This window comes from Pseudomyrmex gracilis, unplaced genomic scaffold (assembly GCF_002006095.1).
Source record: "Pseudomyrmex gracilis isolate BER0280 unplaced genomic scaffold, ASM200609v1 scaffold_29, whole genome shotgun sequence".
NCBI lineage: Eukaryota > Metazoa > Arthropoda > Insecta > Hymenoptera > Formicidae > Pseudomyrmex > Pseudomyrmex gracilis.
Genome location: NW_018020613.1, coordinates 164,560 through 189,127, shown reverse-complemented (window position 1 = coordinate 189,127; position 24,568 = coordinate 164,560). Strand labels below are relative to the sequence as shown.

Below are 24,568 nucleotides of genomic sequence, written 5' to 3'. Positions count from 1 at the left end.
CGGTCCCTATTGAACGTCGTACTTTGAAAACTTTGGACGTTAAGAGAAAGGGTAGCTGTGCCGAGAACGTATTGTACAGACTCCGAGTGCGAGTAGTGCTCAAGGTGGGAGCTTTGTAAAGCGACGTTGCAAGGATTTCCTAGACATCGCTTCAATTTAAGCAGTGCCAGATTCATGGCTGGTTGAAAAAAAAAAAAAACGTTTGGATTTCGAATACTATACGGGTAATGACCGGGAGAGAGAAAGAGAAAGTGCGCGCGCGCAATAAAATGCTTTTACTCTGATAAAATTTTACAACAAAGATGAACGCGATTCACCGAGAAAACACCGGCAACAACAAAGAGAATAAAAAAATCCCCGATCAATTTCATTTCGGAAAATAAAAACTAAAATTTTGTATCGTCTGAGCGATAAAATTCCACGTCATTCAAACGGTATTATTTACGAAATATTGATCTAACGCAATAGAAACAAAAGTAGTTTAAATGCCGAGAAAGAGAAATGTCGCGTGATTCAATGTAATACATATATAGTATGCACGTACATATTTGTGTCAGGTCATTATCTTATGGAGTCACACAATTGAAGCGAGCACTTTTTCTCGTTTTAATGTGCATTTACGAGTCCGTTGTATATAACAACAAAATATTATTAAAATTTTAAAGCAATGTGTAAAGAGATTTGATCGTCTTGTTAAGGACTTTCGCATTAAATGAGACAGTTTATCCTATATACGTGTCACATTTCTGTCCTCTCTGTACACCTGAAATTGCACGGAACTGGAATTCGAGTCACGCGTCGCCGTTATATTTCATTGCCATTATCGAGTCTCCGCGTGTCTTTCTCACAAAGGGAAAATCAAAGAAAAGAGGAAAATGCCGGGCAAAACGAGTCAATAACTTCGCTGCTGCGAAGCCGACATCACGAAACAAAGAACGAGCGCTGAGCGAACGGGGAACCCTTTGAGAAAACGCTCAACCTCCCATCTTGTCTTTTCTTAGCTTCGCAGAATTGCACTAGCGCTCTCTCCGCGTCTGCATTCTTTTAAAAAGATTCTTCCACTCTGGTTAACATCTTGCATCCGGCTGTTAAAAATAACCAAATCCGAATAATTTGTGGAATTTGCAACGTCGCGCGCGGAAAAGAGAAGTTGCATTCACAGAGAATGGAAGAAATTTGCATTGGAGAGAGAATTTGGAGAGTTTAGCGCGCGATTTTCTCCTTCTTCAAGAAACAATTAATCGTGAATCGGTTAAGGAAAACACTTGCTAACTTGTATAATAGATCCGAAGTCAAAACTCGGCGTTGCCATCGGCGACAATAGGGGGGCCCATCAAAACCATTAAAGATAACGATTTTCCGGTAATACAGCACACTAGTCGAAGACTTCGGAGCATCAGTCTATTTTGTCAAACTGAAGAGATGGCTTTTAAACTACAGCCGTGCCATTCGCCATTGCGCTCTGTCAAGGCAAGGTCTCGGCACTAATGAAGGACGAGCGACAGAATTGGTGTGGGTGGGTCCAACAACGCGAGCAAAGGCCAACAGGTCGCCATTAGAGCATACTGTTTCGAACTACTAATAGCCAATTCATGCGACCGCCCAGCCTAGCCTTGGTTACCTTAGTCTGCTTTCCCTCTCTGCGTTAGATAGTCCCCACATAAAGAAAATACATGCAATTTATTTGTGCTCATCTTAACAATTTGTCAATCTAATAATTTATTTCGAAAGAAAAACGTCATCTAAATTGCATAAAAATTATGTATACGTACGCAGTAAATAAGCTAAAAACACGAAGAAGAAAATCTTGTTTCACACTTAATTTTTCAATCTTAGTTTTGAAACTTTAAACAAACGTAAATTTTGCTTTGCATCATCGTAAAGATGCTTTGTTACAATTACGATACTCGATACATTTTACACTCTTGGATGTTATTTTAAAAATTCTCTCAACGAAAGAATTGGTCCAAGTAAAATATTAAATATTGGATCACAAGATGATAATCGCCTTGAAAATTTATCGTGTCTTATGCTGTACCAGGGAAGATTCGACAGGAGTTGTACATATCGGTAGTCATGTAGCTACGTCGATATACGAGCTAGTCCCCGCCGCTTGCACCCTCCTTCGTACAATACTTGGTCTTCGTCTTGCGCACTCCACCCGCGTAATTACGAGGAGAAAATTAAGCACCGACACAGCCGCCGGTCGGTCGGATGGTCTGCCGGTCCTTTCGCTTCGTTAACGGGAGCGAGAGCCGAAGTTAAGACCGAGGAGCGACAGAGAAGATATTATGTAAAGGGAAGGAGTCACGTTCCCGGTCCTTGCACGACAAAGACGACAAGGCAAAGAAGCTTGCGCCAGCCAACCGTCAGCCTTCTTAGATCTCGGCAATGGATCGAGCCACAAAGCGACCATTAAAAGATCATATCACTCCGCGTCACGACTTCAGAGATCCGCCGACGGAATATCTCGGCGGTCGCCTAAAGTCTAGAAAGGACGACAGTCTCTTCGTGCCACTACTGTCACTTATTGAACGAAGTGTTTTCGCAATATATTTTTTATATGTTCGATATGTTAAAAAAACAAAATTCAATTTTAAATATTTTTCTGAAGAAGTGCAATTATTGAAATAATTTTTTTTCTTTCTAAATTCCGTAAATATAAAAATTTATTGCGTTTCCATCTTTTTCAATTTTAATTTTTCTAACACTTCGGACGGCAGAGCTAAATTCCACAAAAAACGAACGACCAAGTGGCTCAGGTAAACAACGGAAACTTACGCATTGGAAGTTCCCGGGTGTTTCGCTACGTTATGGCTTATGAAGGCAGTCGGTTTCACGTAACAACCATCTTTTCTCGTTGCAAGTGTTTTTCTTTCGCTCCCACGCAGCGTTCCTTCTACTTTTTTTTAATCCGTTGCGCGCTGCGTGGAAGATTATTTTACGAGCCTGCGGTGCCACGATATCAGCTGCGTCTTCGACGTGACTTCAACCCTCGATGGAACAGTAAAAAAATAAAAAAAAAAAAAAAAGAAGCGAAGGAGACCAAGCAGTCTTGCTGTCGGTGAAGAACTACCCTCTAATGTGAGTTAATAATACTCCCCTATTTTTTAAGAGTCACTATTTTATTTATAAGACACGGACCTATACGCATAGAAGGATATTTACGGGGTAAGCGACTATTATCTCATACCCCCAGTCCGTGTCCGATAAACCGGAGGGAAGAAAGCCGTTTCTTCCAAGATATATTTTCAGATGCATACTTTATGCTGCACGCGGATACCTCTCATATTTCGCATCAGTGTGTCAAGTCTGATAAAACTTCGCATGTAGAATTCAACGAAAACGGCAAAGTACGATTTCCTTAACGTGATACGCGTGAGATCTCATGATTTTGAAAATACATGTATTCAATAATTAATGTGAAAAAAGCGTCAACGTTCGATCAATTAATTTTGCAAATGCAAAATCGGTGAACGATTGTATAAATATTCGTCGCTTTCTGTGAAAAAAAAAAAAATTGTTTTTAACAAAAAAGCAGTTGTAACAGAATTTTTCTGTAATCAGATTATTTAACACATTTCCACGTATTACTGATCGCGATCTCGTCGATGAGAACTTTTGTTCGAAGTTGGCGTGTTCGGTCGGAAAATTTTCCTCTCGTTTGCAGCGACTAGTAATCGGCAGCGAGCACCGGTTAGCATCCTGACAAAGGTGTTCGAACGAGCGCGGAAGGAAACCCCTAGCGGTCTCAACTGGACAAAAGCGGTCGTCGCGGTAATTATCGTCGACGTAGGCAAGAAGCGAGAACAAGGAGGAGAATCGCGTCCACGTGAACGCCATCGACTATACTTTGGTCACAGTGAGAATGTTAGTCCGTTAGAGCGCTGACTGGGCTTCACCAGAGAGACAGAGAGTTTCCAGCTAACCAAGCAACCGTCAGAACTAAAGTTTCCGTCTAGGTCGTCTAGGCTTCTCCGAGCTTCTGGAAACTTTCCGTATAAACCTACAACCGAAAATTTTGTCTCTTTTGCTCGCCTACCTGGACTATCGAGCGAATACAGCTGTCACAGCAATCACGATATAAAAACATCAATACAAGCGAATCAGGAAGACTCGTCAGACGGTAAAACAACTGCTCGAGATAAATTTTATTTTATATAAAATTATTAACCAAACTCTGATATTAACTTGCATCTCTTTGACAATTGTAGAATTCTTAAATAAAAAAAATAGTTACGATGTCTTACATATGGAACGTATGTAAATTAGTGTCGTCGAGAGCACGATTCTCTTGAAAATCTATTTGTTGTCTCGGTTTGGCTCCTGTTCTCTTCCTTCTCCTTACGAGATAGAGCTCCTAACATTACCAACACCGCCACTGATGGGTTTGTATTCTAATTTCGCGCTTTGGTTTTCACCCGGCTTTCCGCCAAAGCAAGGCGAGGTGATGGCACGACGAGGACGGAGAAGGGAAGGAACGCGTTTTCTTGGCTGCAACCACCCACGAGGATGAAATCGCTTTTCAACTAATCCCAACGGAACCCTCTTGCCCCCATCCTTCTCGTAGTAACCCTGCGCGATCCGCTTTTCTTATCCTGTGAAAGCGGTGGGAGTGAAGAGGAGGGGAGAAGAAGCGAGCTTTTTCTTCTTCTTCTCCTCCGTCAGCTGGGTAACCGAGAGATTCCAGATTTTAATACACGTAAAATTAAAATTAGACCCATATTTGCATTTGGTAATGGGAAAAAGAACGCCACCGTGGGATAAATTCTCGCACACTCCGCGAGACATACCGAGGAGGTTTCTTGCGGCTTACGGCATATATTAAACTCAAAGCCCGTAAAGCAACGTTACATGGTTTAGTAAGCTTGTCTCGGCGATTAAGGCGAATTACATGCGCAACGCGATTATCTTTAAAACTGTACGATCTTGCACGCAGAGACTTCTTCTGTGTGCAGAACAAATAACATTAAATAATCACTGAAAGAAATTATTTATATAAAGCAATTCAACAAAAATAATAAAATAATAAACATTACAAATCAATGTCTATTTTTCTAGAGAAAACAAGTTTTTTTTTTAAGTGTCGAGAATTAACAAAGTTTTAATCGATTGTTGTACGAAAATCTGTAATCGCGGATTTTCTGTATATACGTAAGATAATTTCTATCGTTCGAATTATACACTCGGGTTATTAAGTCATAGCGATTGGGATTTGTTGAATTTCTTGCGGGGAAACAGATTCTCAAACGCGGGCGATGTTGAACCCGAAGATTCCTTATCAGCGACCGAGAGATACACAAGATGTCAGATAACAAAACATCGGACGGACTGGGGCAAAGGACGAGTTTCTATAGAGAATTGCTGAAGTCCTAACCGCGGCCTAACGACGGTTATCAGCGGTATATTGGGAAAGGAGAAACTCAGATCTTATCGGTGCGTTACCACCTAAGCTGTTTGCGTCTTGTAAACTCGAAGATTACCAAAGTGGTTTCCCCACCTAACTTCCCTCCTCCTTCTTCTCCCGATACGAGATAACGTGGCCGACGAGGAAACCATGGACGAGGGTTCACAAGTGGGTATGGACGCTGAGAATCCGGTTGGCATTCAATGTGTGAATTGCGGCGTCTGGGGTCGCCTGTTCCATTCCAATTTTAGACCTGGTCAGACAAGACCTCGCATAAGGATAGACCTGGCCTGACCATCCAATCATTAACCCGAATTACGTTCCATAGCCACTCTCTCTGACTCAAACAGTATAAATGATTAAATTAGTTCGTATTACGTAAACAACGCGAGTTTAGATAAAACCCAACGGCGCTGAGAGTCCCGATATTAAAAACTTTCTTGTAAAGTCAGAGAGAGTCGTGTTGTTTAATATTAAATATACTAAATAAACGTTAGTAAAGAAACACAAGTCATATCATAGTAATAATAATAATAATAATGTGCTGCGGAACACATTCGAACTTGGAAATTTCACACCTTACTGCCGCGTCTCGTGAATACTCAGATTCGAACTGTGTCGCTAGTGAAGCGACAAAGTTGCCTTTGTTGATTCGAAGTCGCGAAAGCTCGTCTCCGAAAACCCATACAAGAGAGCGGAACGGAACGGGAACAGACACGGGAGTCGATGGAATCGCGGATTCGCCGACAAAGTAATAACTTGGAAGACTTGGCTATGCGAGTCCGTCGCGTTTAGAGGGAACACGTACGAAAGTGGATAAGCAACCGCCGGAGTGAGAGAGAGAAGTTCATTCATGCGCTGACGCGTCCGGAATAGGTTATAGGTAATGCGAATACCACGTACACCACTGTCTAATTCTTGCTCTTCCCCTCTCCCTCCTACTTTCACGTCCTATCTCGCAGCTACCCTCATACGAGAATGCAATAACGACTGGGAGAGTTTCCTTGGGAGATCCTCAGACATCGTCTTAGAGGTCCTGGTCCGTAGTTAGCCCGCATTAGTAATCTCCCCAAGGTATTCTTGAATTCTACGTCGCAGCAAAGCAAACAGCCATCTCGTTCTCTTCTCCTCGCCGAGCGTACATTTAAATTCAAATATTGAAGAATTATCGTATTCACACAAGCGCTTGTGTAACTACGTGTGTAACTATTGGTCTTTTTCGCAAATCAAATCAAATTGAGTAAAGAAACAATTGATTTTCTTTTGGGAATTCAGCAATGGAATATAAAATGCAGAAAGAAATAGTAGCGTAACCGGACGTAACGTACAAATACATCAACGTACAAATACATCATGCAAATTAATCCAAGCGGCGAGGAAAAAGTTCCTCGCGAAAATACGTGGAGTCCGGCACAAGTGTGCGGCGGCGGCGGCGGTGGCGGCGGTCGTTGAAAACGCCGCCATTCGTTAGAGCTCTCTTAATTACCTGCGAAAACAGATCGTACGGCGGAACACACATACGAGTACGAAAGTACCCAACTTTCAAATCGAAACCGCTCCCACCCTCCGGTGCGCCCCTCATCAGTTCCGGTATAACGTTTTTCTCCAATCTGCATTTTACCTCTTACCTCATTTGCAGTCGCTATCGCTGTAACAACTGTTACGATTCCGCAAGTCCGCTCTTCGGTCACGAACCATTTACTCGCGCGCACTCGTTAGTAGACTATGTTAATTAATACGCGCCGCGAGCGAGCGCAGATTCGTATTTGCACGCAAGTTATGGCTCGGTGCAATTGCAACGGCCGAGAGAGAGAGAGAGAGAGAGAGAGCCGAGAGAATATCTCGAAACCAAATCAGTACCAACGATTGACGGGACTTACCCATTCTATCATGAGACGAATACGAAATCGACGAGTCAGTCTCTCCCGAGGGTCGAAAGGGTCGTGTTCGTCGCCTTACGGGTTTACGCCGGACTAAATTAACCATGAATGGCCAATTAACCTGGAGACTGTGCCAACTAACCACCATGGCCGCCTTCGGTCTCCGACCAAATTGATCGTCACTGTGCTCCGAACGATTAATCGTCACAGATTGCTTAACAGATGGTATAATCGCGCTAGCGTTTGAAAAAAAAAAAAAAAAATCACTGTCACGCGAGTTGCAAACCGCGCGGTCGATCGCGCTGGCAAACGGCCATTTCTGCAGAATTCTGGAGATTCAATTTCGCGCAAAAAGCGGTAATCGCGAAACATTTCATCTCTGATTTTTGCGTATCTCGAATTTCTGTGTATTCCGATTCGAACGGAACGGGATTGATGTATTTTTTGCTTTAATTTTGACCGGGGAACCATAACCACCCCTTTCAGTCAATTATTCTCGTTCGTTGCGCACAAGACGATACACGGGGTTAGAGAAAAGCAGCAATCCCTAATTCCCACACCCTCAGATACCTCGCTCTAAACCGTCTTCCCAACGATGGTGGGAGAGGGTGCCGTTCCACGCGATGGTACATTTTTAATTACTTACACCCACGCAGCTGCATCGCGCGATGACTATAAATCAAGCGGAGCGCCGCCCAGCAAAGTAATTACAGCTTGAATTTTAGATAATGTTGCCGCAAGCACGGCTCACTCTCTTCCCCTCTTCTTCAGTCCCTCCTCTTTCCTCCCGTTTCTGCCAAACCATCCGCCTTTCGTTCAACGAATCCCCGATGCGCCGTAAATAGATCGTTGCTGCGCCGGATTTTTGCTAATTTACAGTCTTCAGTCGCGGGCCCATAAATTCGTGAAACATTAGTACGATTAAACGGATAACTTTCTTTTGCGATACCACGCCACTGAATATCTCTTTCTCTCTCTCTCTCTCTCTCTCTCTCTCTCACATAGCACAGTCTAATTGTATTTTGGTTTATTAATATATTATGCAACAGAAACGCGAAGAAGTAGGTACATTGAAACATATTCTATTAAAACATATCGATCGCTTTTTGTTTTTTTTTAATTCGAACAAACTTTTGTTCCTCGAACGCTTGAATCGTATTCGCAACTTTATTTTCAACTAATTTCGAGACTCGCGGCATCGGAGGACAGAGATGAAGCTTTAACTTCGTGGCTAAACGTCGGAGTCGAGAAGCGACGTCGGGAATTGTTTACATAATTATGCGCCAATTAAGAGAGCAGAAGCTATATATAGGGAGTAAGAGAGAAAAGAAAAACGCGAACACGGAGAATCACCGCCGAGTGGCGGATGAAGGCAACAACCATCTCGATTCCCGCGCAATTAAGGTGCGGTTGAGAAAACCTACAAAAAGGCTCACTAGGAAAGAGTGGAATTTAATTAGGAACTTGTGCTCTCTCGTATCGCCAGGCATCCATGAAGAAACGAAACAGCGCGGACGAAGCGGACACGCAGAAAGAGATTGTGGAAAAGAGCATTGCACAGAATAGAAGTTATTGAGCCGAATAATTCGAGAGAGAAAGAGAGAAAAAAAAAGAGAAACGTTAGTCTCTCTCTCCAAGAGAACGGATGAAAAAAGGGGGAGGGAAGGTGAGATGAGAGAACTTGAGCAGTAAGCTATCATCGACGAAGACATAACAATCAGGAATATGATAACACGCAGAACGGATGCTTACCTTCACCTCAGACCTTGGCGAGGATGCTGAGGAACCGGGAGAGAATGACGTTGGAGCAGGCAGAGCGAGATGAAAGATGATGAGTGAAGGAGCTCCGTGGCAGGGGTAGGGGCCGCTTAATTAGAGCCAGACTTCCGTAGGATGCTTGAGGCTTCCCCCACGCTCTAAAGTTCTATCTTCCCACAGTTTATCCGCGTAAAGTGGCTATCTCAAAATTACCCTCGAAATTATATCGAATTTTGGACTCGATTTCTACTTGGCTCGTCATATACGCCTTCAATATTAATATAAGTAAGATATCGATAATTTCACCTGTGTCGGCCGATCCATCAAGAAAATTGCCAACACAGAATGGGAAGATAATCAATCACACCGCTCATCAAATGTGTGTATATATATATATATATATGATACCGATGCGCGAGAAACATCTGGAGAAATGTTCTCAAGTTATCCGATATCTACGCACACAGGATATACACACTTCACAAACTCTACTTGAGCACGCAATTTCACTATCTCCGCGCTATCTCTCGTGTGTTTTGTAACGCTGATTGTCGATTGATATCTCGATTCGGTGATCAAGAGCGAAAGATATTCTCGTTAAACCGAAATTGAAATTATCATTTTTTCTTCTCAATTTTAGAATCGGAAATAATGCTAAATCTCTCACGGTATTTTGACACGCTTCGCGGAGAGAAAGAGCGAACAAAATTATCATCGCTTCGAACGTTCCTTTCAAACAAACATCTTGAACTTCTTAAGTTCCTACGTGTCTCGAGTATAACGGAATGGAGAACTGTTACAAATATCGAGCTGTTTTTCCCGACTTCATATTGCGGCGTTGTCGCTTTCTCCCAAGTATTTCGCACTACACCGCGATGGAAGGCCGATGTTTACTTTATCCTCACTAATCACGGGACGTATTTGCGTTTTATAATCCTTGGTCGACTAAGAGGGTAAAATCTGAAAGCTTAGTGGAATCTCCTTTCGGTCGGATGAGTAATCCCCGCCCCAGTCCACGATTCCCGCCGCAATGCTCCCTACTCTCCTATCTAGGAGCCGTCTGAGAGTGAAGCATCTTCGTGTAACACCCGAAGAGAAGAGAGTCTCCGTCGCTAACTTAATGATTCCGCTTTATTTCGTAATACAGACGAGCGTTCCCGAACATTCTTTCGATAGACACGCACGCGTGCTTGGATATAAAAAAAAAAAAATCCTTACATCTACAATTTTATCTTTCATCAAATAAACAATTTCTAACGTTCCTAACGACCGGGGCAATATTGTGTCTCAACCAAGTTGTTCAACGAAATCTAATGAAAAAAAAACTGCCAACACTGTTGAACCGATTCAACGACATTTCCTCTCCTCTCCCCAATACTTGGCACATGCAAGTCAAATAATTGATAAACGTAAGAGAGCATGTTGCTGCAGAAAACTCAAAGGTCTTGCGTTATTGATAATTCACTCGACTTGACCGTCCTCACTTAAACAACGGGTGCTGCCCTCCCGGGGTTCTGCCTCCTTCGCCCTATTTATATGATTAATGGCTTTATAATGACCATGCAAAAGCTTGCGATTCCACGCGCAGGACAGAGTATATAACCCTATCTCGCCGATAACGTTCACGCGAAAGAATAAACTCGCGTTTCTTACGTCGAAGGGCGTCCCGCAAAAGAGTGCATATAATCGTCGTAATAATACTAATTTCTGACCTCGGTTCAATGAATACTGTATCCGTTTGCGCAGCAAATTGCGATTTGAAAAAAAAAAAAAAAAAAAACGCATAACCCTTTTAGAGCGCTCCCCCTGCGGTTTTCATATTACCAATTCTCAGTAATAATTCTGTGCTCTGCGCTCTGTAAACGCTATTTGTTGCGGTCTCTATTAGATACACATATTGAAAAAAAAAAAAACTTGCGCACAAACGAAAGACATTTTCGTCTCCTTACTTCACGTATGTATACATGATGAAACTCGAGTGAAACAAAAACAAACTTGTTTCAATGATGTGTGGTTGCACTGTTATTTACGTACGTATTTCTTGAAAAGAAAAAAAAAAGTGCTGTCGTCTTTCGATTACTTAATTTGTTACTATAGGAAAACTATACGCACGTGGTGAAATTTTATATATCGATGTTATTTGTTTTCTTTCCATTGCCGTCGTGATTCTTATTACGCTTTGAAAATATTATACGTGATTGAATCAAATTGAGCGATTCTGTCGTTGATCTCCGACCGGAATATATCCGACGACCAGAGCGCGGAAAGGATAATCGCGATCGATCGGTGTAAAATTTCTCCGGGGTGCCGGTGAGGCATCGGAATTGCGAGCCAAGTGAAATCGAGCTATCGAATCGACATCCGTCATGCGAACGCGTCAGGGTCTCTATACGTGTGCTCCTGCCGGTAACTCTAGCCACTCGGCGGTAATTCTCTGGCTGGCATGCGACCGCCACTCGAACGACACGACATCACACCAAGCGTCGCGCTATTTTTTCCCATTTTTTTCAGGTTTCCCTCACGAGACCGACGTGTGCACGAACGGAAAGCGACCAAACATGAAGCCCTTTTTAAATGTCCGCGAACTCGGTGTGCGCAACAAAACAAAATGAAAAAATTAATCGCAAGTCTTAAAGCAGCAACGAAGCGTTTAAAGGAAAACCGCGGGTGTTCACATTTTATATAGATATTGCAATCATTTTTTTTCTTTAATAAATTGCAATAAAATTCTACTACTTGTAAAAGAATTATTTGATTTATATGATACGTTTTATATATTTTTTTCACTTGTTTACTGCAATAAATTGTTTAAGTAACACATTAAATAAACTCTCGTTTTGATTGTTTTAAATTAATAAACGCACACACATATATATTGTTTACGTTATACTTACATCACAGTAGCAAATAGCAGAGTGCGTGCGCAAATCTCTTTTTTTTTTTTTTTTAGTATGTCATTAAACTCGTTCGAAACTACGTGAAATCTGTCTCTAAAATGTTCAACGATCTTGACTGTGCGTGTGACGTTCACAAATAATACCGTTGAAAAATCTCGATACACACACACACATTCGAATTAGAATCACAGTAACCGAGATATTAACGTTTTCCCAGAAACGCTCCAATCACTACGAACACTCCGTACGGGACACGTAAGTGAATCGCTGCCAGCCGGCGTTTTACCGCAAAAATTGTTCAATAACACACGTAAGCCAAAACAAAGCGTGCCAAGGTTTAAAATATACTGATCGCGATATGACGCGAGTACGAGAAACTCGATGCGACGACGCAAACGTACGTCTGTCTTTACGAGCCACGTGGCCATAGACGTAGAAATCGTGACCGCGCCGAGCCGCCGTGTAAAGGTGACAGATAGACGTGTATAGAAACCCGCATCCTCCACACCACGTAGACCAGTCTACGTATACTAGGCTACGTATAAAGGCATAGCCCGACTCGGGGGCTACGTGGCTTACAAGCACGTGGGAAAAAGCGCGTGCGAAACAAGCGTCGGACGGCGGCAGCCTCTACAGGGACCGCGTGCATAATGCATGTCGGGCGTATGCGCTCCCGCAATGCGCCGTTCTACCTAGCAAAATAACACACATTTGCGGCTAATTTTCCGAAAGATCGTCGTCGTCGTCGTCGTCGTCGTTCTCGAAGGGAACGAAGAATCGGCAGGCACCGTGAAAGCCTCGCGACATTGTCATCACCGACACGCCCTGATGCTTCGCAACCTCTGACCCTTGTTTTTCTTGTTTTTTTTTTTTTTTTTTTGCTTGAACTTGTTTCAGAGACGATCGAATGCCAAAATGCGAACGCTTTTATGCTCTCGATAAAAACGTTCAACTAAAGTTCGCAACCGTAAAATTCTGTTTCGAAGAAATGACAGAGAAATATTCAGAAGAGACGGGGAGAGAAGTTACGACAAAAAGCTTCGCGCTGGCATTTCGTCAAAATGTTTAAAAAATGTTAATGTTACCATTGCTCGCCCATTTATCTTGTGTTTACAGACAATTGTGTCGAAAAGATCGCGGTCTTGCCTTTCGAGTTTTTCGTAGATAGATCAGACTAAAGCAAATAATGCACTTCTCTCGAGATAATTACCACACAACGTGTAAATTGACGATTTAAATGAAGTCTCTGATAGTTCCGGTAAATTCAAATTACAATTATCTACCTATTGGAAAAGAGATTTTATTGCATTATAAGTAACAAAGTTCCGGTTGAATGAACGATGTTGAACCATAAGTTGCAATTTCCTTGACCCGATTCCTTATTAATATTTCCGCTCGGTTTATACACATATGTAAGAGAGAGTCGCGCTAATGTTCAAACTGAAATTAGACTTAGAATGTTTCTATAGAATCAAACGTATCAAATCGAACGCGTATCGAAGTAAAAACGCGTTTCAAGTTGTTATTTAGATCTGTTATAGTTTCGCATGACTGATAAATACATAAAAAAAAAAAAATACACATAAGAAAATACGTACGCACGTACACGATAAGAAATTCAATAATAAGAACTGTGTTCGACAAAAGGTGCATAATTGATACAATGCGAAGTATTTTCATTGCTCGTTCAGTTGTATACGAGACGAGAATTACGCGAGGGGTAAAAACCGCGATATAAATTGGAGAGCTTCGAGGAGCGTGACGCTTTTTAAAGCCCATGATTTTCTGGCGAAAGCTCGCGTTTCAGGTGGCGCGGAAGGGCGAGCTGGGGCGTGCGCTTCGTTTAGCTGCAACCCGGCAATTACCTGTAGGGCATAATTGTCATCCCTTATGTTTTCCAGGACGGCGTCCCCTTTGCTCGCTCCCCCCTCCTCCCCTGAACGATTGCCTGTGTACTCACCCCCCTCGCGGCCGAGGGGGCGTCGAATCACGCGAGGCCGTGCCTGTCGCAGGAGTCCACGCGACGCGGAGAGCCACGCGATGCCGAAACAACACCGACTTACCTTACCCTGTATCAGATTTCTAATTACTAATTTACTCCCGACCAAGGCTCCTGGCCTCTCCGCAGCCGGAGACCACTTTCGTGCTCCTTAAAAGCGAACCGACATCGACGTCGTCCTGTCGACTAACGCTTTAAGATCTTCGATCGATAATAACATACGTTTTTTTACGCGTGCGCGCGCGCGGTTGCAGTTCAAATTATATATTTACTTTTATTTTACTGTATTTTTATTTTTATTCATGAGAAAATCTAAAAGAACTTAACTATTTGCACTACTACGTAGATCGTTAAATTAAAGCTGATACTTTCAACTTTATTTTGCATTCGAAAAGACCTATCGATGACCAAATCAAAATCGTAATGAGCAATAATCAATATTTTACACAAAAGACAGATGTAAAATTGTAAAAATGTTATCTAAACGTAAAAAACTCTCCGAATAATTCAAATGTACATCGTCTGTGAAATAGTAACAACAGATTCGTCATAAAAACGTATAAATATCGCATCGTTACGGCAGTTATATTGATAATCACAATTTTTTAATTATATAATTGCAAACGCGCAGAGACTGAAATTCGAAAATATTCTAATTCGCATTGCTACGCAGCGTGAATTAATTTCGTGATGTAAAAGCGCATTTGAGGAAGACAGAAATCGATCGACTTACCACCTGACGAAAGAAAGACGCTCGGACTCGCAAGTGACTGTTGTGTCGTAGCGACGCGCTATATTTACCTGCAATCAAAAGAATTACATAATTGACGAGAGACGTCACCGAGAGACTAGCGTCCGTTCTATTTCGATAGCAGCGGATTCGGTCGTCGCGGGAAAACACGACGTAAAGGAACGCGGCCGAGAAGCGGAGTAGCGAGAACGGACGTAATCGCGAGAAATTAATTATTACCACGCACGAATGTCATGTGCCTTCCCCGTAATTACCCGGCCGGGAGCATAATTTAAGGCGAACGGAGTTGTTAACAATATCGTTTGGAGTTCGCTAGGTGGTGAAGATCCCTTCGTTGTCGGGGTGGCGAAGGGGGTGGGAAAAGGGTAACGTTTAGTTCTGTCAAAGGACGTGATTCATAACTGCGCGGAGACACACCACGGCGATAGCCATAACGCCGCAGAGGTCCGACGATATATTACCTTTATAAATTAACGTGCGAAACTTTCGCGGTTGTGACTCGTGATAATCATTAATTTCACGTAAATAATAACGTAAAGCTCGCGTTACCGCGAGCACTGCGGTGAGAAAACCTTAAATCGAGAAAGAAACATTTTTTTTTCCTGTACACTTTCCAGTAACTTCATTTAGGACCGTCGGTTAATTTGCATTTTTAAGCCACGCGGTGGTTTTGTCGGAGTTATAACAGCGTCGGAGTCGCATTTGCAAATTGTTTTGCGGTTTATTTAAATCACGAGATGTGTGACACGGTTGTGTTACACACGAAATAAAATATATATATATATATAAAACGAGTCGGCGACGTCACGACGATGACCATCCGTTTTCGTTACACACGGAGATGTGCAACTACGGTGCTTCGTGAGCGCACGCTCAATCTCAATCTCATAATGCGCTCTTGCCACTTCGCGTGTATATCGCGCGCGTATTCATTTATATATTACCCCCCGTGCCTCGTAACTCTCTCTCTCTCTCTCTCTCTCTTTCTCTCTCTTTCTCTCAGTCTTCGCAATCTCGGCTTCGAGAGCATGCCAACGCGGCACAGTTATAACATTTACTTACTGCCGTTTAACCACTTATCACGTCGGATCTCGACGAGAGAGACCCACCACCGGCTTCTGCATCGCGCGCCTAAAGGCAGATTCGTAGACTACACGGGAGGATGGTGGAGATCGAGAGAAGCGCGCGTGCACATGCGAGTATTACTCGCGAAAGAGAAAGCGAGAGAACAAGAAACGAGATGGAAGGAGAAGAAGGAGGAGGAGGAGGAGGAGGAGAGACATACTAACGCGCATATCCATTACGTTAAGCGCGTGGAAACGTTTATGCGAACGTGGGTAAAGCGTACGTATCCGTCGTTATCCGTCTTTCATCAGCCGCCTTCGCGTCGCGGCACTGATCGTGATTACGTTCGCATGCTTCAAGGACATATCTGCCGGATATCAACTCTACGACTACTCGACTACCCGTCTAAACGCTCTTACACCCGACCCGCCGCCGTATATTCCCCCGTACAGCCACCCTTCCGCGGGCAATCTTGCGTTTGCAGCCGCCTGTGGATATTTACCGATTCCAATTGGTTTCGCGATTACGTCTAAGTGCTGGCGTAGTAGCCGCCGCGCTGAGGAATTGGATACACGCGCGCGTGATTCTAAATAATGCTGCGAGATTCGCACACGGAGATTATAAATCCGACATCATAATCTCGTGCGTTCGTGTGTGAGGATATGATTGGACGACGAGAAGAAAAATGCAAAACGCGCCAATTTATCGGTCAACCGTCGTCGATTTCATTAACGTACGCAGGAACGAAATAACTCGCGCATAGCGAAGTTGTTTTCAGTGAGCGTGTTTGCGGAGCAATATTATAAAACTTTTAATTGATCGCGACCATACAAAGTAAAGGCTATTGTCGAGAGGTAATGTAACGATTTTCTACATAGTCTGATGTAATTAAAGGAACGCACAAAGTTACCAGAAACAATGTGCAAGTGGTAATGCGATGCTGATTAATACTTTTTGCGGCTCGCTTTGTTGCTGTCGAATATTTTTGACAATTCGAGAATATATATGTGCAAAACATACACACATGTGAACTATTGAAGAGAAAACCAATAGCGCGCGTATCCGCGTCGTAGTTATCGCAAAATTTGATAGACGGATAAGATACGCGTGGAAGTAGGAAAATGGTTGCAGGTTAAGCAAATATGCCAAGGGGCCTTTCTGGTTGGCTCTGATGTGGTCTGCAGTCTCGGCTTAATAACCCTCAACCTCTTCAAACAAACGTTTCTAACAGGCCCGATCGCCTCTGGCATTTAGAACTTTCGGCGATAATGCGAAAAACGTCAGAAAAGAAGAATTCTCTTGTCAAAGTTTTAAATAATTCTCATATTGCGCAGAACTAGTCCCAAGTCAATATTTGTGCTTTTCTATTGAAATATAATTGTGTCAATATCGGATTTTTCTGAAGAATAAAAATAAATGTAAAATTTTGTGTGTGTGTGTGTAAATTTATTATTGAAAAATTCTAATCAATATCAGAAAATTTGTACACAAAAGTTGTGTAGATAATATATGCGTTAGATTTAAAAAAAAAAAAAAAAAAAAAAAAACAGAATTTATACGTGTCAAGAGATACTTTGATATCAAAAACTGGCTGAAAGTCACGAGAAACAAAATAGCAGAGTCTATCGTTGCGCCGTGCTCGTGTGTACGAACGATGCAAGAGGAACCATGAAGAGGGGAAACGTGGCGAGTGGCTCATCGACTGGTACAGACTAGTACCGATATTACTCTGTACTCTGCACGGCAAGGAGGGGTAAGGAAGTGAGAAAGAGAGAGAAAGAGAGATGAAGGGTGGAAAGACGGTCGAGAAAGAGAGGGAGAGAGAAAGAGAGAAGTATGTAAGCTCGTAGGTATCAACTTCCCTTCCGCGATCAATTAATTCCGGACACTAATGCTTTTCTAAAGACACACCCAGCCGGCTCATCATTAGGCCGATAACCAACTATTCTGAGAGAGCTGTCGGCCGGAACCATCGAATTGCACGTCACGCGATTCCTTCGCGATCGCAATGCACTTCTCTCTACCGGCTGGCAACTACCGCGTCAAAAAATTTCGAGAATAAATTCGACGAAAACCTTCGCTCTCGAGATAGTGTGTATTTACAATTTTCACGATATTATTTTAGAACCAAATGGATTAACTTCTCATAATTTATAAAATATAAAACTTCTCAAGAACACGCTTCAGCGCCGTCATGTGTAGGTAGTTTAAGAATGTCAAAGAATATTCAGAAATCTATTTCGGAAACGCCTATCCATCAAATGTTCTAATGTTGGAAGGTACACGATCAGTTATCTTTGTTCTCAATTCGCCCTCTTTCCGTTATTAGAAAATCGACGAAGGCTCCACGTAATAGGCACCTATCAGCACTCCCGCGCGTTTACGACTATACGGCTCTCTCTCCCCGTAGTATTCTAATTGTGAGAGACAGTCCCAGGAAAATACTCGGCGGAAGTTTCCTGCAGCTTCGCGCCGGTATTTCAATGTATCACCAACACACCGGCGCTTCCGGCGCAGTGACGCGCCGCCAACTCTTACCTTTACGGCAACACCTACACCCGTTTTCCCACACCTACCCGATTTCATTCAACGCCGCTTCTCCCCAGACTTTATTCCGAAGGCAAAATTAAGTACCTCTAGAGATGGTAAATACAGTCTCTAACGCGCTTCCCGGAGTAAACTCGAGATTGGTCGTATCTCCCCTCCCTCCACTTTGATGGGGAATCTCAGATGCGAATTCCGCAAAATGTGCTCTCCTTGTGTTGAATATGATACGGATGAGAATGTGCGCGCGCGATAGTCTCTTTAACATGTATTTTAACAATTACATTGTTGCCCATCACTCGATGTGTGACGTAATATCAATGATAAAAAGAAATCTTACGTCTCGTTCAAAAATTTTATTTCACGCCTTCCGATTTTTTCTTTCAGAAAGTCACACACACACACACACACCTTCCCCGCTATGTACGTATGTACTACATTTTGTGCGGAATATCCTGTACATGACTTTATATAAGAGCTGCATAATTTTTGGATACACGCTCCCGTGCAGTCAGTAAAGTAGTACGCGATCTTTGAAATGAGAGAAGAAGCGTCAACGGGACTTTTGAGAAGTTCTCGAGAGTGACGTTGATCCCTCTCCTGTTACCCGTTGCGACTGTCACTCACAATTAGCCGTCCCGAAGGATCTGCCAGCTAGGAAGAGAATGAGACCTGGGAAAATAGAGGAGAACAAAATAAAGGGCGAGAGATGGTAAGATAGCAGGAGCGAAGAGAGAACGACTACCGCTTGACGGCGCATCTTACATGACAGTCTTTGTATTAACTATCAGGTAACTTCTTCCTGTCAACCCTTTTGCGCCCCTATCTCGTTGCTACTATGCTGAGAACCTCTTTACTCCGAAGAACATTCAAAACCGGATAAGAAAAGAGAGAGAGAGAGGAGAGAGAGAAAGAGAGAGAAATATAAGTGCTAAGCCTGGTTTCAAATGCAAACATCGCATTAAGCTGCAAGTTTATATCACACGAAAAAATTATAATCAATTGCTTCTCTTAGCTTCTCTTAATACGAGTACAAGTGTAAAAACATTCTAAAACTAAAGAAACTAAAAAAAAAAAAAAAAAAAAAAGAACATGTTTATAATATTATTTTTACCTTATTTAAAAAATTACCTCTTTACTTTCGATTCGTTTCACACGCGTATACACTCGACACGAAATTACGGACAAGCTCGCGTTACAATGCGCTCGCTCACTCTTCGAGATATATATTTCGCGTTTATTTATACACGTAGACACTATCTGAGGAAACCACGAGCGCGCGCGCCCAGACGAAGGTGCTATGCCGTAGGCAGGGACAGCTCATTAATATTTAGACGTATTTTGAGCGGCGAGCCACTCACTACCACATCGGTAACACCGGCCGCCATCGTCGTCGTCGTCGTCGTCGTCGTCGCCTTTATACATAATTATTCGCGCGAGATTGGCTAGCGCTGAGAGAGCGAGGCCTCATTGCCTTCAAACTCTCCCCCGAAGCTGGAAAATTTCTAGTCGCTTTTTGAATTAATTATTTGCATACAAAATGTAATGCAATTAGATAATGTAAAGTCTAGCTCAAGTTTTCCGTAACTACATCGAACGTGGTTTTTCTTTTAACACTCACATATTTTGCTTCGCCACGGGGATCGATGCAATTTTTATTTCGAGATGAGAACCGACGTGAATATTTGTTTCTCGCATTTTCTCCGAGAATTCTCGAGAATTAATGGACGATGGGAACAAAGATTGACAAAAATAGTTTCCAAGTTGTCTCGTGGAAGACGTAATTTCGAGTGATCAGGACGCATTCATTCATTCATTCATTCATTTCCTTGTCGATAATTAACACGGATGTTCCTTCACAACCCGAGAAGCTGAAGAACATTAAGACAGATGAAAAAATAGTTTTCTTTTCCGAAGACCGTTTTTTCGTCCGATTTTTGCGCCGTTAAGTTTTTCTCGAATATAACGAGTTGCATCGCGACTTCCTCTACGCGTTCTCTACAAATAAATATTGATTTCTGTCTCCCTATTTCTTTTTCTCTAGACCTTCCGTTACCAGAAATATCGCTATATATAGTTCTCTATATAGATCTGGTGATACAATAGGCGTATATTTATAAATAGATGTATATGTTACCCTTTGAAAAGATTGCCGATCGTTCGAGAGAGTTCGCACACTTCTGAGAAACAATTTCACGCAATGTTCCAAAGCTCTAAGAATATGTTTTCACGAAACATAACACGTACACTGATCTTTAGAAACTAAATGTATTTTGCAAAATATCTCGCAAAAACCAATAGAATTTCGTCAGCGCCAAACAAGTTGCGCGATGTCGAATTTTTTATTAAAACAATTTTGACACGAGAGCCAATTTAAAATAGAGGAAGGAACGGTGGCAACGACGACCGTTGGGAAGTCTCCTTTGCTAGGCTCCTAATCGATTGCCACGAGTTTTAAACTTTACACCGTCCCCTCCGACTGCTCTGTTCCGTTCAGCTCGCGAAGCCGCCGACGATGGCAGGTCGAGGTGGAGAGAAGCGAAGGAGAAGCGGCGGAGAACGTGAAAAGACGGCAGAAGGCAGAGAAGCAGAAGACGAGAGAGAGAGAGAAAGAGAAAGAAACACGACAGCGAAAGAGGAAAAGAGAGAAACGGCAAAGTCTGTAAATTTTCTTACATTTTATGAGCCATCAGAATTTCATAACCTCGAGCCAGTCCGCGTGGTACTTTGCACAAGAAAAGTTTCCGCTCTCTCCTTTTCTTCCATCTTTCTTGCTCCCGTTGCTCTCTTATGGCACTTTAGAGGCAGGGCAAAGATGACTCGGGAAAGGAAAGCCTGGTGTATGCAGTCAAAGGTCATTGCAAGGTAACGTTAAGACAACGCCTCTGCTTCTCTCTCTCTCTCTCTCTCTCTCTCTCTCTCTCTCTCTCTCTCTCTCTCTTCTCATCTTAATTTTCTCAGCAATCCGTTTTGTGTTTACATTAAAGGCATGAAGAAAAATCGGACGAGAACACTTTAGATCATAATATCGTTCAAAATGATGGATACGGCAAAACTCGTTTCAGACACCCGTGATTAAACATTCATTCTAACATTCTCGTCTGTTTGCACGTCGCGTAGATATTTATGTAGAAAATACGTAAAATTTTTAACGAATCTCAACGGCTTGAATACGATTGTCGCGTTAAGAAGGAACACATGTGTTGTGAAAATCGTAATAAATTATTGCCTGAAGCTTGAAGAAACGAATCGACAGTCACGATTCAACTTGTTTCGTCGTGCGATATATTTATGATATGTGGATTTATTTTGGCGGATCGAGACTATTTTTGCAAAACCATTCGAATATTTAAACCTTCACGTTCTTGATTAGACATCTACCTGGTACACGAGCGAAAGCTCGTGGAAATACCGCGTTGACGCGCTTGCGTGCATCGCGGTCGCAACATCGCGTGACTTTCTACTTAAATGACCTGACGTGCTTGACACGAGTCTGCCAATTGCCGATCCGTTAATTCGCGACTTGCTTTTGAACAACACGTCTTACGCCGATCGACATCCGCACCAGAAACCATCTTTTATCTCTATATTACCACTTAGCAACTTTAATACACCGCGTTAACGTTATATAAGAAATGCAATGTTAGAAAAAATGATATCAGAGTGACAGAACTATGTTAATAATAATCTCAACTTAAATCCGCGATGCTATTGAGTGAGAGAAATTTTCCGTATAGCTTTATCGTACCAAAGTAGTTACTTCTTTTACTCCCCAGAATTTAACAAGAAACTCTTCTCTCTCCCTCTCCCTCTCGTCGTGTTTATTTTATCGCGTAGAAAAATGACAAACGTACGTGTATCTAATGAGAACTTCTTTTATTGCGAGATGGATTTTCGTTCATACGGCAAGAACACGCAGATATAATTGCAGTCACATTCCGAGCGATTCGTTATATTGTCCCAGATAATCTCATCGCCCTTCGCGTCCTGTTCACTTTGCTCTTCTACGTGACTGATTTTAACAAGAATATCCTACCAGTGCCACGTACCACGTCTGAACGAGCGAACGAAGATGCACACACATGTTATCGTATACAATATTCTACACATTTTACACACTAATAATATATATATATACTTCTATCGTTTATCATTACCGGAGATATACCATATTGTTATCCAAAAATCATCTAATTTTTGAAGCTGGTATATCTGATCATTCATTAAAAGTACATTGAATCTCTGTACATAAATAATTTGTATATAAGACGTAAAATTTTGCATTGTTTATAAAATTAATATCATAACTTTTCACACTCACACAACGTGTCACTTGAAAAACCTATTTCTAAAACTTATTCACCAGAGGTACCAAGAATGACAAATAATTCTAATGTAGTAGTTATGAGCGGTCTAAGATCCTGAATACAATATTGCCCACACGAAAGTCCAATACGACAATATTTCAGCGGAGCCAATCGGACGCAATGATTCAGAAAAGATTGAATTACTCGCGTTTCGGTCTAGCAGTTCGTGCACACGTAGTTGCTTCTTCCCTTTTCGGTACCGCCCGCGATTACTCTTTTTTTTTTTCCAACCAGCAGACAGGTGTTTATCCGACCGTACACGCAAACACTACTTTCCACCCTTCACGGCCAAGTACTCCCGGATTGATTCGACACAGTGAAAAGAAATATATCGCACATCTCGAGGCCAAATAAAACGATTCTAACAGACTTCACCGTTCCTATGGTTTTCCTTACGTCTCTTTTTACGTTACGTAAAAGCACCGAGGTGAGAACACTGCAGTTATTGGCGCGCCGAGAATGGGATACTCAAAGAATAAAGTTGGAAGTCCACAAACAACGAATCTCCCCCGCGTGAGTTCGAACGCAACGAGCGACAACGTGCACTACACTAACCGGCAAAAGAGATTATTACGAGCAAAAGACTCAGTTTAAATATTTTTAAATGTGTACGTGTAGTTTAGTTTTGTTGTTAAATAAAAAAACAATTCTATTTTGACTTTTTCTCATTAAAAAATATAAAAATATTTGTACGGAAATGTATTTTTTAATATAACATACAAATGTGTTATAAAAGCTCGAGAAACATGTCGAAAGTTTAGTTGAAAAACAAAACTTATGTATAAAAGAATAAACACAAAAACACAGTTTTTTTTTTTAAAGATCGAAGAACGTTACTTACTGCGACAATTCCAGAGATAACGGGAGAAATTATCGGTGTCCTCTCCGGTGGGGCCGGAAAACGGAGAACGCTTAATCACACCGCCTGACAAATCGCGGTTTGACGAGTGAGATGATGTTATAAAGCGCGGCAAACATTGCGTGCGTGCGTACGTGCGTGCGTGCGTGCGTGCGTGCGTACGTTCGTGCGCGCGGCGTGCGCGAGGAATCTTAAGGTCGCGTACGCGCGGAAATCGTGGTGAAGATCCTTTCGGCCGTGGATATCCTCGCCGTCGGTGGTACGTAACGATCCCCGTTCATGCTGTGAGAATCTCTAGCGGGCACTTGTCTTGGGCAGCCGCCAGGAGGAGCCGCGGGGGGTTCCAGAGGAGGCTAGGTTACGTGGGAGGAGGTGAAGGTGGAGTAGAAGCCACGGAGGGTGGATGGTCCTGCTCGGAGGTAGCGCTGGTTCCGGCGCATTCCGAGGACCAGGAGGGCTGCGGAGGGCCGCAAGAGGTAACGTGCGGGAGAGGGCGGAGGTGTTCTGCCCCACCCGTACTCGACTCTGATTGGACTACCCCCGCCTAGTAACCCCCGGCCATCCCTCTCGTCCTCTTTCCCATTTTCTTCTCCTCCTTCCTCCTCCTCCTCGTCCTTCTTCTTCGTCATCCTCCGCATCGTCCTTCTCCACCTCTTCCCTCCTCCTCCTCCTCTATCTCTTGCTCTTCGCGCTCTTTCTCCCTGCTCAGCCATCCTCCCTTTCCCGGCACCTCACGACCACCTTCTCTTCCGTCTTCTCCGCCTCGCCACTGCTTCTTCTTCTTCTCGGTCGCACTACCTCGCCTCTGGTCCATTGCCTCGCGTAAGAACGCCCGCCTCTTTTTCGATGCACCGGAAAACAGGTGCGGACGCCCGATGTGGGGATTCCGAGATTCCTACTGGCTCCGGGAGAAACGTCGCTAACTCCGATCTCCAAGCTTTATTCCCAGGCTCACTGCTTCTCTCCGTCTCCTTTCGCCTTTCGCAATGAAATTCACTTCCTCTCTCCGTTTTTCAAAATCCCGCTAAAGTGCTCGGGCTC

General features: G+C 42.8%; 1 protein-coding gene across 5 annotated transcripts in view; it reads right to left on the bottom strand.

Annotated features, from left to right (window-relative positions):
- Positions 1–24,568, bottom strand: part of LOC109852460 (mucin-19-like) — a 223,944-nt gene that overhangs the window by 118,938 nt on the left and 80,438 nt on the right. Inside the window, exons 1-2 of one of the 5 annotated variants that reach the window (XM_020423643.1) lie at positions 23,510–23,585; positions 14,675–14,742 (exon numbers count right to left, since the gene is read on the bottom strand). The exons of 3 other annotated variants lie outside the window; for them this stretch is intronic. The gene's annotated coding sequence lies outside the window, so the exon portion shown is untranslated. Of the gene's footprint in view, positions 1–11,939; positions 11,980–14,674; positions 14,743–23,509; positions 23,586–24,568 lie in introns of those variants that run through there. One more of the 5 variants, XM_020423644.1, reaches the window with a different exon arrangement.